Here is a 13,238-nt window from a genome sequence, read left to right as displayed (position 1 = left end):
TGCTCAAGGCGTCACTATTCCGCGCCGCGACGCGCCGGGCATGCGCTGCGGTGTCGCCTTTTCTGGTCGTACGCCGCCGACGCGAGTCTACCTCAGACTTCCCCGGGAGCTCTCTCTTCGCGCCTTGAAGTCCCCAAGCTCTGCTAAGTCAAACTCTTAGTCCTCACTTTATTGCCTTACTTCACACTGAAGTAACCCATGTTTTATTTTAAGCTTGTCACGTGTCTCTGTGAATTCTAAAGACTTAAGGTAAGTCCCGTGAGAATGCTGTAGATGGCCGGTTTCTGCTGTTAAGAACGCGGTGACATGTAAGACAACAAAAATCAAAACGAAACCAAGAGCCGTTAGACCCCCATAATTCCACCACTCCGAATAATACACACAGCAGCGTTATATTTTTCTTCTGGGTCCTTCCAGTCTTCATCCATATGCATCAAAGCACGGGTGTTTTACATAGACCTAAACAACGTACACATACGATTTTAAATTTGACCTTTTTTATTATATGGCTAAGTATTTTTTCATGTTATAATTATCGATTTCATGGCATTATAATACATCAAAGCCATATCACATAAATTACCTAACTCCCCTACCTCTGTCACCTTGAGGATATAGGTTGTTTCCAACGTTTTGTGTTTTTTTTTTAAGATTTTATTTATTCATCTGAAACACAGAGATAGAGAGGAGAGAGTCTGAGCAGGGAGAGTGGCAGAGGGAGAAGGAGAAGCAGGCTCTGCGCTGAGCCAGGAGCCCGATGTGGGGCTGGAGCCCACGACCCTGGGATCATGACCTGAGCCGAAGGCAGACACTTAACCATCTGAGCCACCCAGGCGCCTGTTTCCAACGTTTTATCATTAATATTCAGTGAGCATCTCCATACCATCAAAAATCACCTTGTTTGCTTTCGGTTTGCTTTCTATCTCTCGTATCCCACCCCAGAATATGAACTCTTCAAGCAAGAGCAAAAATTTTATCTCTTAGTCACAGCGAATTTGTGAACCTAGAAAAATTCATGACACATAGTAGCCCCTCGATAAATATTTTTTAATGTGTGGATGAATAGATTTAATAGAGATTTTAGTTCAAAATGTATTACTTTAGGACATTTTTAATTGCAACATTTATGTCAAAATGTATGAATGACTTGAACACTTTGCAAAAGAGGATAACGTGGTTAGTAAGCACATGAAAAAGAGCTGGAAATCACTGGTTATTAAGGAAATGCAAATCAAAGCCACAATGTGATACCACTGCACACTGCTAGAATGACTAAAATTAAAAATTAACCTACCATATGTTGGTAAGAATGTGGAATGTTAAAAAATTATTCAACGACATGGTAGAGATGGTAAGGCACACGGGATAGGTATAGGGGGCCACTACAATGGGATTTTTCAGGGAGGGTGAGACATGGCATGAATGAGAGGGAATTTATAGCCCAGGCGCAGGGTGGTGGTGGTGAGGAGTGGTCAGTGGATGGAAAATTACTAAGAGGAAACATAAAGGTGTAGGGGAGTTCTGGTTAAGCTAACCTAACAGGATTCTTGCTAATGAAGGGTAAGACATCAGACATCACCTGGGGGATGGTGCAAAGATGAAGAACCTGTCAGATATTGAGGGTGACCAGATACCAAGTGTGTGGGGGGGTGGTTCTTGCTAAAATTGGATTTTAGGAACTGCACAGATAGGCTTAGTAGAAGGTTCAAGAACCTGACTAAAGTTTGGTCAAGTAAGGAACCTTTGTCAGGAGCAACTGGAACTCCCATAAGCTTATGCAGAGAATGTAAAATGGCACAGTGGTTTTGTATGTTTGGCAGTTTCTCACGAAGTTAAACCTACACCTACTCTGTGACCCAGCAAATCTACTCCTAGTTACTATCCAAGAGAAGTGAAACATACATCCACAGAAAGACTTGTACACAAATGTTTATAGCAAACTTCGTCAAAATAGCCCGACTAGAAACCCAAATGTCCATCAACAGGAGAATGGATAAACACATTATGGTATGTTTATTCATTGAATTACTACTCAGCAATAAAAAGGAATAAACTACTCATGATGAAGTAGGTGAATCTTAGAGACATTGTATTGAAGGAAAGATGTCAGATATAAGAGATGCAATACTGTAGGATCCATGTATATGCAAGTCAAAAATAGGAAAAGGGAAATCTCTAGTGAGAACAATCATCTGGGGGCAGTGCATCTGGATGAGGGAAGGTTGAGCAGGACACAAGGGAACTTCCTGGGTGATAGAAATATCTTTTTTTTTTTTTAAGATTTTATTTATTCTGGGACGCCTGGGTGGCTCAGTTGGTTAAGCATCTGCCTTCAGCTCGGGTCATGATCCCAGAGTCCTAGGATCGAGCCCCGCATTGGGCTCCCTGCTCGGTGGGGAGCCTGCTTCTCCCTCCCCCTCTGCCTGCCGCTCCGCCTACTTGTGCTTTCTCTCTCTCTGTCAAATGAATAAATAAAATTTATTCATTTGACAGAGCACAAGCAGGGGGAGCGGCAGAGGGAGAGGGAGAAGCAGGCTCCCCACCGAGCAGGGAGCCCAATGTGGGGCTCGATCCCAGGACCCCGGGATCATGACCCGAACCGAAGTCAGACGCTTAACCAACTGAGCCACCCAGGTGCCCCTAAATTTTATTTTTAAGTAATCTCTACACCCAACATGGGGCTGGAACTCAAAACCCTGATATCAGGAGTCATATGCTCCATCGACTGAGCCAGTCAGGCATTCCAAAATGTTCTATATCTTGATTGGGGTTTTGGTTACGTAGATATATAAATTTGTTAAAACTCGTGAAACTGGGGGCACTTGGGTGACTCAGTTGATTCCAGCCTGTCGTTGGGCTCCCCACTGAGTGGGGAGTCTACTTCTCCCTCTCCCTCTCCCCCTTCTGCCCCGCTTGTGCTCTCTCGGTCTCTCAAGTAAGTAAAATCTTTAAACAAACTAGTGGAACCGTATATTTAAAAAGCCATTTTAATGTATATAAATTATACTTCCCAATAATATTGATTTAAAAAGCAAAAAAAGGAATGAAGTAGTGATAAATACAGCAACAGAAATGAGAGCTTTGCCGTCTTATAGACATTATGTTGAGCAAAAGAATCAGAAACAGAGTGCATAACATGTTTCCGCTTATGTAAGTTCAGAATAGGTATGTAGGGGCACCTGGGTGGCTCAGTCGTCAAGTGTCTGCTTTCGCCTCAGGTCACGATCCCAGGGTCTTGGGTTCGAGCCCCACATCGGGCTCCCTGCTCTGCGGGAAGTCTGCTTCTCCCTCTCCCACTCCCCCTGCTTGTGTTTCCTCTCTCACTTGTCTCTCTCTGTCAAATAAATAAATAAAAATCTTTAAAAAAGAAAAATAGGTATGTATATCTAATCTCTAGTGATAGAAATCAGAACAGTGGTTGCTGGGGAATGGGCTGGGGTGAGTAGGACTGGTTGAAAGGACAAAAGAGAACTTTCAGGGGTGATGAAAATATTCTGTATCTTTTTTATTTTTTTAAATGTTCTGTATCTTAATTGGAGAGTTGGTTACAAAGCAGTGCAATGAAAAAAACATAAGTTTTTAAAAATACAGGTAGTAACAATTTGTACCGTAAAAAGTGTTTGTGAGGGGTTTAGAATGTTTTCTCAGCTCTTAACCACTCATTGAAATAGGCATGCACAGAAGTATGCCCTATGCTACAGAAGTAAGAATGCCAAATGCCATATTGTCTTCCCAAGTAACTAGTTTAATTTCCAGCATCCTTAGCACCAATGAGTTGGGAAACTACATTGTTTATGAGGAGCCAGCACCATGGTCTAACTCTGTGTGGGACAGCAACCCTGGGGGAGACTGCTAATTGGTTTTCTGAGGAATGTTTCTTCTGTCTTACTATTGTAACAATGCTTAAAAAACCAACAACTAGATTTTGAGGCAGCTCTCCCTCCCAGTCTTTTTTTTTTTTTTTTTAAGATTTTATTTATTTATTTGACAGAGAGAGAGAGATAGAGCAGGAACACAAGCAGGGGGAGTGGGAGAGGGAGAAGCAGGCTTCCCGCTGAGCAGGGAGCCTGATGCGGGGCTCGATCCCAGGACCCTGGGATCATGACCTGAGCCAAAGGCAGACGCTTAACGACTGAGCCACCCAGGCGCCCCACTCCCAGTCTTTTTTATCTCAGATATCTATACAGCAAACTCTCATGAAAGGCAAAAAAGAAAAAAGAAAAAGAAAAGCAAAAGCAACACCAACAGACTCAGTTTTAAATTCTTTGGGGGCAGAGAATTTTGCTTAGAGCAAAATTGAAGTCTAGGTGTCCACTGTCCTCTTTTGATTGCTGTTTTTTTTCTTAAGATTTTATTTTTTTGACACAGAGCACAAGCAGGTAGAGCGGCAGGCAGAGGGAGAGGGAGAAGTAGGGTCCTTGCTGAGCAGAGAGCCCCACACAGGGCTCCATCCTAGGATCCTAGGATCCTGAGCTGAGCTGAAGGCAGATGCTTAACCAACTGAGCCACCCAGGTGCCCCTGATTGCTGTTTTATTACAAAGTCAACTGCTCTATCACTGAGAGGGTGATACCTGCATTATTTCCACTTAGACACAACTCCTCAAGTTAAATGTGGTCTCTAGGGGAATTGAGGGTAGGACTTTTGCTTGCATTGGATTTGTAGAGTGTTTACTGAAATTTCTTTTTAGTTCACCACCTATACCTATTGGAAGGCTAGTGGGCATTTCCTTAGTCCAGGTGAGTGCTCTCAGGGAAGTCTAGGCTGAAGCTCCAGCTGGGACAATGAAACCAGCTAACCTGTTTTAGAGCAGCTCTGGGCAATAGGAACTCTTTGCCAATGCTATTACTTCCCTGTCAGTTAGCATTTATATTCCAAAAGGAGGGCATCCAGCCAGAAGCCACTGAGAATCCCACTCTTCTGCAGACCAGAGACTTGACAGGAAGGGCAAATTCTCCTGAAGCTGCAGACTAGAGTCTCCTGCCTTGAGTCTGATTCAGCTGGACTGATGCGTTAACATTTTTTAAGGCATCCGACACAATTTACTTGAATTACCTTATTTAATTCTCATAACATTACTACTGTTATCTCCATTTTACAAATAAGGAAATTGAGGTTCAGAGAAGTTAACTTTTCCAAGGTATCATATGGCCTAATAAGTGGCAAATCTAGGATTTGAATTCAGGGCAACCCAATTTCAGAAAGGAGTGGGCAAGAAAACCAGAAACTAAGGGCAGAGTGAGGGGCCAGCATTCCTGGGACCCCATCCTGGGGTACTTTTTAACTGACGCTTTGGGCCTAGGTGAGCTTGGAACTGCATCTTCTGTGGAATTGCCTGATCACGATTCTTTCAGCTTCATCACTCAGCTGGGAATCCTGTGGTCAGAGACCTTACCTGTTTTATTCACATTTGGTTCCCCAGCATCTTGCCCAGAGCAGGGACACAGTAAACAGTTGTGGAATTAGGTAGTGAAAGAATCAGTGAATGAACTGGTGATCAACAAATAACCATCTCTCATGGACACACCTGCCTCTGTGGTGTCATTTCTTCTGAGCAGATGGGTACAGGGACTTGCACCGCTTGTGCCTCTGGTGGGGGTGGGCCTGATAGGATGGTGGCTCTGCTGTGGGAACCACTTTTCCCTAATGATGCCTCTATGTACAGGAAGCAATGGGAGGGGAATAGGAAGAGGGATGCTGTAAGGATTCAGAAAATAACAGGAATAATGGCCCGAGCCAGACTAAGTTTGTATTTGTCCCACAAAGGTCTAATGACTAATTTAAAATAATAACAAAAAAAATTGTATGAAAAAGTGATTGGGGATACTTTTAAAAGAAAATATGTAAAATGTATTCCATGTTTTCATTCATTAACACATTAGCAAAGCAGATTTCTCTGTTAAACACATCCTGCTGACAGGAATTCAGTGATGATTGAGTAAAACTACTTCCTGCCATTACTGTACTTAAGTACGAGGGACACAGACACCAAACAAGCAGTCTTAAACCTAGGCATATTTGTGTATGAAGCAGATACAGCCTAGTGGTTAAGAACGTGACCCTGGAGCCAGACTGCCCAGGCACGAGGCCTGGCTTGCTCCTTCCTGGCTATATATTGTAGGGCAAATTTCTTAACCTGTCTGTGCCTGTTCCTTATCTGTAAAATAGGAATCATAACATATTTGTTATGAAGAGTTAATTAAGTTAATCCATATAGACCTTTAGAAGGTTACCTGACACAATGTTAGTAAAGCAAGTACAAGGCATGATGGGAGATTATGACAGGGAAGTAAGGCATGCCTTCATGAAGAAATGATTTTTACCACTGAAATGGGAAGGACCAGGAAGAGAAGAAAGGGAAGGATTGGGAGAGCAGTTCCAAGGAGAAGTGTAACCATGGCAGTGGATGCAACTGGTCACAGGTTGTTAGGGGGCAACTTGGGGAGGGGTGAGTTCTCCCTCCAGGCTCCTCTCCCCATGCGGGGTATCCCAGTCTCCTGTGCTCTGTTGGGGATAGAGGGACTTCCAAGAGATGAGGACTGAGCTCCCTAGGGTGGAGCAGAGGGAGTATCCTCTGAGCTTCTTCCACACTGCTCCCTGGCTGCCTGCAGCACTGGAGGGCTCTCATTTTTAATTACCTTCTTTTCCCCCACACTCATCTTAGCCACAGTCCTGGAGGTGAAAACCCCTTCACCTCACCCTTAAGTCCTTGCATTATCTTTGAATTTTTGTTTCGGCTTCAAAGTGGGGTGGGGGAGGAAATACGGTTTCAAGAAATTGGGGAGGGAAATGCACAGGACCACCAACTTCTGAGACATAGCCGAGCACAAGGGCAAATTTCATTGATAGTGGGGGAGCAGAGAGTACGAGGGAGAAAGTAAAGCAAGCGAGGCACCTGATCTAGAGAGCCTAGTTAGTACATACCATGTTATGCAGTTGGGGCTTATCATTTTTTAAAGATTTTATTTATTTGTCAGAGAGTGAGAGTGAGAGCACACAAGCAGGAGGGGTGGCAGGCAGAGGGAGGAGCAGGTTCCCCGATGAGCAAGGAGCCTGATGTGGGACTCAATCCCAGGACCCTGGGATCATGACCTGAGCTGAAGGCAGATGCCCAACTGACTGAGCTACCGAGGCATCCTTTTTTTTTTTCCAAAGATTTAATTTATTAGAGAGTGAGCACGAGTTGGGGGAGAAGCAGGGGGAGAGGAAGAAGCAGACTCCCCACCAAGCAGGTAGTCTGACAGAGGGCTCTCTTCTGGAACCCTGGGATCATGATTTCAGCCAAAGGCAGATGCTTAACGGACTGAGTCACCCAGGTGCCTCTGGGCTTATCTTAAGAAAAATGGAAAGTGTGTATGGGGGCAGGGGATGGTTTTTGTTTTGTTTTTTTAAAGGATTTTATTTATTTATTTGACAGAGATAGCGAGAGCAGGAACAAGCAGGGGGAGTGGGAGAAGGAGAAGCAGGCTTCCCACTGAGCAGGGAGCCCAATGTGGGGCTCGTCCTGGGATCATGACCTGAGCCGAAGGCAGACACTTAACGACTGAGCCACCCAGGCGCCCCGATGGTTTTAACCTGGAGGGTGAGATCATCAGACTCGAATGTTAGAAAGACCACACTGGCTCCAAATGAACTGGAGGAAAACTTGACTGGAGGCAGGAGCAACTGCTAGGAAGCTAATATAGTAGACGGATGACAATGGTGATCTAGACCAGGGTGAATTCAAAAACGTCAGACTGAACCATATGAAAGTGCCACTTCTGTAGGTCAACAACTGTCAGTCCCATTTGGTTCAACCCAATAGAAGGTGGTGGATTAAAAATAGCCACAGATACTTCAAGCTCCTCCCATGAGAAGATATTTCCCTACCATCTCTGCACTGGCCTTGTCATTTTCTTTGACTAAAAGAATGTGACAGAGGGGCGCCTGGGTGGCTCAGTTGGTTATGCGACTGCCTTCAGCTCAGGTCATGATCCTGGAGTCCCGGGATCGAGTCCCGCATCGGGCTCCCTGCTCAGCAGGGAGTCTGCTTCTCCCTCTGACCCTCTTCCCTCCCATGCTCTCTAGCTCTCATTCTCTCTCTCTCAAATAAACAAATAAAATCTTTAAAAAAAAAAAAAAAGAATGTGACAGAAGTGCCCTGAGGAGGGGCTCTCCGGTGACTTAGTTAAGTGTCTGCCATCAGCTCGGTCATCCTAGGGTCCTGGGATCAAGCCCCACATTGGGCTCTCTGCTCAGCAGAGAGCCTTGCTTCTCCCTCTCCCTCTGCCTGCCACCCCCCCTGCTTGTGCTGTCAAATAAAATCTTAAAAAAAAGTGCACTGGGGAGTTCTGAGCCAAGGCTTCAAGTGAACTTAGAACTTCTGCTCTCCCCTCCTGAAACCCAGAGACCATCTACCATGTTATGAAGGTGAAAGACCATGTGGAGGGACCCAGCTGTCTCAACTGAGCCCAGACACCAGCCAGGGGAATACAGCTACATGAGTGAGCCTGGGAGAGACCAGCAGAGCCACCCAGACTAAGTTCTTTTGAGCCATTGTTTTGGGGGTTATGTGTTACACAGCAACGGATAATAGATACAAAAGGACTTGGCAATTATTGGTTGGGGGGCAGGAAATTCCTGATGAATCCAGATTTCTGGCTTAAGCAATAGACAATTGTGGTGCCATTTTATGAGATAAAGTTAGAGGAAGGGTCAAGAGCAGAACATGAGTTTTTTGGAGTGATGGTATTTGGTGGTAGTACAAGATGATGGGTTCAATTTTGGATATGTTGAGTACAGGATTCCTTGAAGACATCCCAAGTGCAAGTGTCAAAGTGGGCAGCTTCTACAACCGTGTAGCTCAAAAACTGGGTCTTGGTATAGATTTTGGAGTTGTCAGCAGAAAGCAAGCCAGAGGAATGAACAAGATTGCCCACAGTAGAGAAAGAGGAAGAAATGCCTTAAAACAAGAGCTATGAGGAGCACTCACATTTAAGAGGTAAATAAAAAAGCCTACCAAGGAGACAAGAGAAGGGGCCAGAGTGAAGCAAGACCAGTGAGTGTGGTGTGTCACGTTAGTCACCAGAAGAGTGGTTAGAGGAAGGGACTGTTACAGTGCTAAATGCTGTTGAGGAGTCAAATATAATTCAGAAGTGTTTTTTAGGGGCTCCTGGATGGCTCAGTTGGTTGAGTGTCTGGTTTCAGCTCAGGTCGTGACCTCAGGGTCATGAGATCAAGCCCTGTGTTGGGCTTTGCACTCAATGGAGAGTCTGCTTCTCTTGCCCTCTTGCTCTTCCCCTCCCCCTACTCCTTGAGTATAGTTTCAGTTTTGCAAGTTCCAAAAGAATTATGGAGATGGATAGTGGTGGTGGTGGCTTTACAACATTATGAATGTATTCAATACACTGTATACCTAAAAATGGTTAAGATGGTAAATTTTGTGTATATTTTACTGCTACTACTACTACTACTACTACTACTACTACTACAACACACACACACACACACACACACACACACACACACACACACACAGAAAAATTGAGGGGAGGGGGAACCAGCTAGTGGGGTGGGAGAGGTTGAAAATATGAGCGGGAGTAGATGGAGCAAGTCCTTAAACAGCCACAGGAGAGGGAATTTGGTGCACTGGTAGAGAAATTTAAACAATAGGGACTTCTTCCATTGTAATAGGAGGGAGAGGGAAGGATAGGTGTGCTTGGGGAAAGGTCTGGTGGCAGAAAGCTGAGGAAGTTTCCTTGTGTTGATTGTTTACTCCAAGTATGGAGATAATGGAGTTGGAAGGTGGAGGTGAGTGGAAGTCTTAAAATGGTCACTGGACAGAGTGGAAGAGTTAACCTGAAAGGACTAATGAGGGGCACCTGGGTGGCTTCGTTGGTTAAGCATATGACTCTTGGTGTCAGATCAGGTTTTGATCTCAAGGTTGTGAGTTCAAGCCCTGCGTTGGGCTCCACGCTGGGCTGGAGCCTACTTAAAAAAAGGACTAATGAACCAGGAGGCTAGAGGTACTGCAGCTGTTTCTGAGGTTGTCCCCTCCATGGGTGTTAAAGACGAAATCAGATGAACAGAACAGTATTTGTCCCTCTAGCATAACCTTACTTTAGAAACTAAAACAGTGCCAAAACACTGGGACCTATTTTTGTTAAACCTGGATTCAATTGGCATTGGTTTATCAGGACATTTCTTGTGTAAATTTAGAAGCTGTTGGTGTCTGAGAGGAACACATTCCAGAGGACAACACACCTACCACACTTGACCACACACCTGACCAGAGGTGACTCTTGTTCTTTCAAGTCTAAGCATGGGGATGTGTGCTCTCAGGGACAAGCTAACCTGAGACTACTTGGCTTTGCTCCAGTTGGAGAATTCCAAGGATGGTGGAAGCATGTGGATAAAGATAGAACAGTACAGTTCTATCTTTATGTGTACTGGTACTTCCAGGAGAGTTCCATTTAAATACTGCCCCCCACCCCACCTTAAGGGAGCTGACAGTAGCCCTGGGCTATAGATCTGCATGAACAAAAGATCTGCCATCCTGCCTGAGAGAGATGGCTAAAGTGGAAAAGAGAATGATCTCACTTGAGCAGCTGATACTCAAACAGTCACCAATCTCAGACCACATCTAATATTTTCCTCCACCTACTCCTATCACCTGTCTTACAATTAGAACTACTATGGAGAAACCCCTTGCTCCGATGAATACTCACACCAGAATGGTTTCTAAGCCAAGGCAGAAGCATCTAGCAATGGGCTGGAGGATGAGAGGGCGTAGGTATTGAGTGTGACAAATACCCTCCAAGCAGATCTCCACTTGGTCTGACTTCCAACAAAGTGTTTGAAGCTATTCTGGGAAAGCCCTGTCCCAGATTCAGGATTGGGAAAGCAAGGTACTGGAGTCTCCTAGCATCAGCCCCTCTGGTTCCCTTACCTTCATTGTGTCATTTTTGGAAGATGCTGCACTCTGATTCAATCAACAGAATAAAGAACAATAATTCTCAAACAGAAAAAGCCAAGTCAGGTAAAACTGCAGAGTTCCTAAGAATGTGACATCTGTGTCTAGGACCAAGAGAAACCTGAAGACCCCTGAAATCTACAAGATGTTGAAGAGGGGCCAAGTCCCTGCTTGCAGAGGTGACAGTCCTGAAATCATACATGCTATATGAGACTCACCCCTGATGCATCTGTTCTTTCCAAACCTTCCCTTTGGGTTTCTCCCCAGAATTTTATACAGTGGGTCTTTTAGAGCCACAAATCCTTTTTGGAATAACAAGTAGGTATAAAAGCCCATCATTTTTGCTGTGATATCCCTCCAGTTCACTTCTTTTGTGCTTTCAGTACAACCAATGGCACCTTGGCACTTGCTTTGTGATGGGACTGATGCGATCATCCTCAGACTGTTTTCTCAGATGCCTGCCTTTTCCAGCTCCAATATATCCTACATACCTCTGCTGGACTACCCCCCCCCAAAAAAAAACCCCACCAATTTCATCACTTCCTTTCTGTGATTTAACAGTCTGTGACTGTTCACTAATAAATCCAAACATTGTTCAATCAAGTTTTCGTTTTGTACCTCATGAGACTTTTCTCTGTCCACATGGAGAAGCTGCTCTCCTCACTGCCCTTCCGGGATTTATCCTGGAGAAGTAATTTTAGTTTTAATATTACTTTCCACTGCCTGTGGCACTCTTCTTGTCACTTTTGTCTCAGAAGCAAACTCCACTCCTCCATGAAATCTCTAGCCTAAGAAATCCTTACCTTCTGAATACCAGTGGCACTGAATAAAAACTGCCTTCATGTTAAATAAACAAGATGAAACAAAGGGAGAAGACCTGCTTTCAAGGCCTCTTTGTATTTCTTTCCTAGGACTAGAAAAATAGAACATAAGGACTTTGTTTTTACTGGCATCTACCTTCTTTCTAATTAGGTAACCAGTATTCTCTGGTATACCAGCAGGAAAAAAGGAACGTGAGAAGCCCTGTGGCAACTGAGTAGGGCCCTTGGCCTATAGAGACATCACAACTGTTCATGCTGGAGCAGTGTCAACTCTGAAATGGAATAGTAGTATCAGGTGATAACTAACCTGTGGAATCATAAATGTCTCCACTTAGGCATGATCACTAATACTGGCAACCCAAAACATACTGGTTTTTTATACTCATTAATGGTGTCCTGGTAACATGCACACTTCATAATTCAGTTAACATCAATAACAAATACATCAACAGTTGACTACTTATGCACACAGCCATTCAATGACACTCCAAAAAAAACCCAATAAAATCCACTGTTTATGGATAATGAACATATCTAGAATCTTCCACTGGACCAAAAATCTCCTTTTCCAAGTGAGTTTCTCTGTTTTAGGACAGTTTATCATTCCATACATGGGAACTTACTAAAAAAGAGTAAAAAAAACTTGGGACTGAAGCTTATCAAGGGCTCAGTACATTTCAGTACACTGATGTCTCAAGACAACACACAGTCACAGAGGCTGTGGACCACTGAGCCCTGGGAGCCAAGCTCTGACAGGGATGAATATGGATTGTGAAGAAATATGGACTGCAGTGATACTGGGGTGACATTGCAGAGCCATCCATAACAGTGAGTCTTACCTTATTAAAAGACATTCCTTTGGGAGTCTCCCCGGGAGAATGCATTTAAACTCAAAATATGGCATACACTTCATAGACTCCATGAAACCCATCTAGTGAATTCTTAGAGGAGTCCAAGCCCCCAAATTCAGAACTGTTGATCTAGATTTCTGCCAGATACCTATTTACTTCTACTACTGAAAAGTCTGAAGCCTATCCCTTCCCATTTTCCTGCTTAGATTTAGGGCTACGCAGTAGACAGATTATAAATGTTGTGAGAAGTGAGGAATGTAGGTCAGCCTGCAGTCTTGTGAGGAGTCAGTACTCCTTTTTAGTTATTGCCTTTGTTTTAGTTATTTCAGGGTTGGTCCACAGCACTGCAGAAGATGGGAAACAAAAATTTCTTCCAAGGTGGGTCAGAGTTGGCCAGAAGCAGAGAAGACTCTATAGTCAAATGCCTGCTGGGGAAATGTGGCAGGATTGGCAGTCTGTTGGTCTCTCTGCAGTATCTGTAATGTCAGATTTAGGAAACCACCTGGAGGCTGGCATTGGCCCCTTTCCTTCCCAGGAAACAGATCTGGCCCTAAAACATGGAAACACTTATAAGGATAGTCTGGGATTGGAATAGTTCTCATCACAGAAAATCCCT

The 13,238-nt window shown here is 44.2% G+C and overlaps 1 long non-coding RNA gene across 1 annotated transcript; it reads left to right on the top strand.

Annotated features, from left to right (window-relative positions):
- The first annotated feature begins 91 nt into the window (after window positions 1-91).
- LOC141370523 (uncharacterized) lies at window positions 92-12,270 on the top strand. Its single transcript, XR_012374604.1, has 2 exons — window positions 92-249; window positions 10,197-12,270. It is a non-coding gene; the product is annotated as an uncharacterized lncRNA (long non-coding RNA).
- The last annotated feature ends 968 nt before the right edge of the window (window positions 12,271-13,238 follow it).

This window comes from Callorhinus ursinus, unplaced genomic scaffold (assembly GCF_003265705.2).
Source record: "Callorhinus ursinus isolate GAN/ISIS: 27379988/994484 unplaced genomic scaffold, GSC_fseal_2.0 scaffold37, whole genome shotgun sequence".
NCBI classification, from domain to species: Eukaryota; Metazoa; Chordata; class Mammalia; order Carnivora; family Otariidae; genus Callorhinus; species Callorhinus ursinus.
Note: the sequence above shows the minus strand (reverse complement) of the source record. Positions and strands in the feature narration are given on the sequence as shown.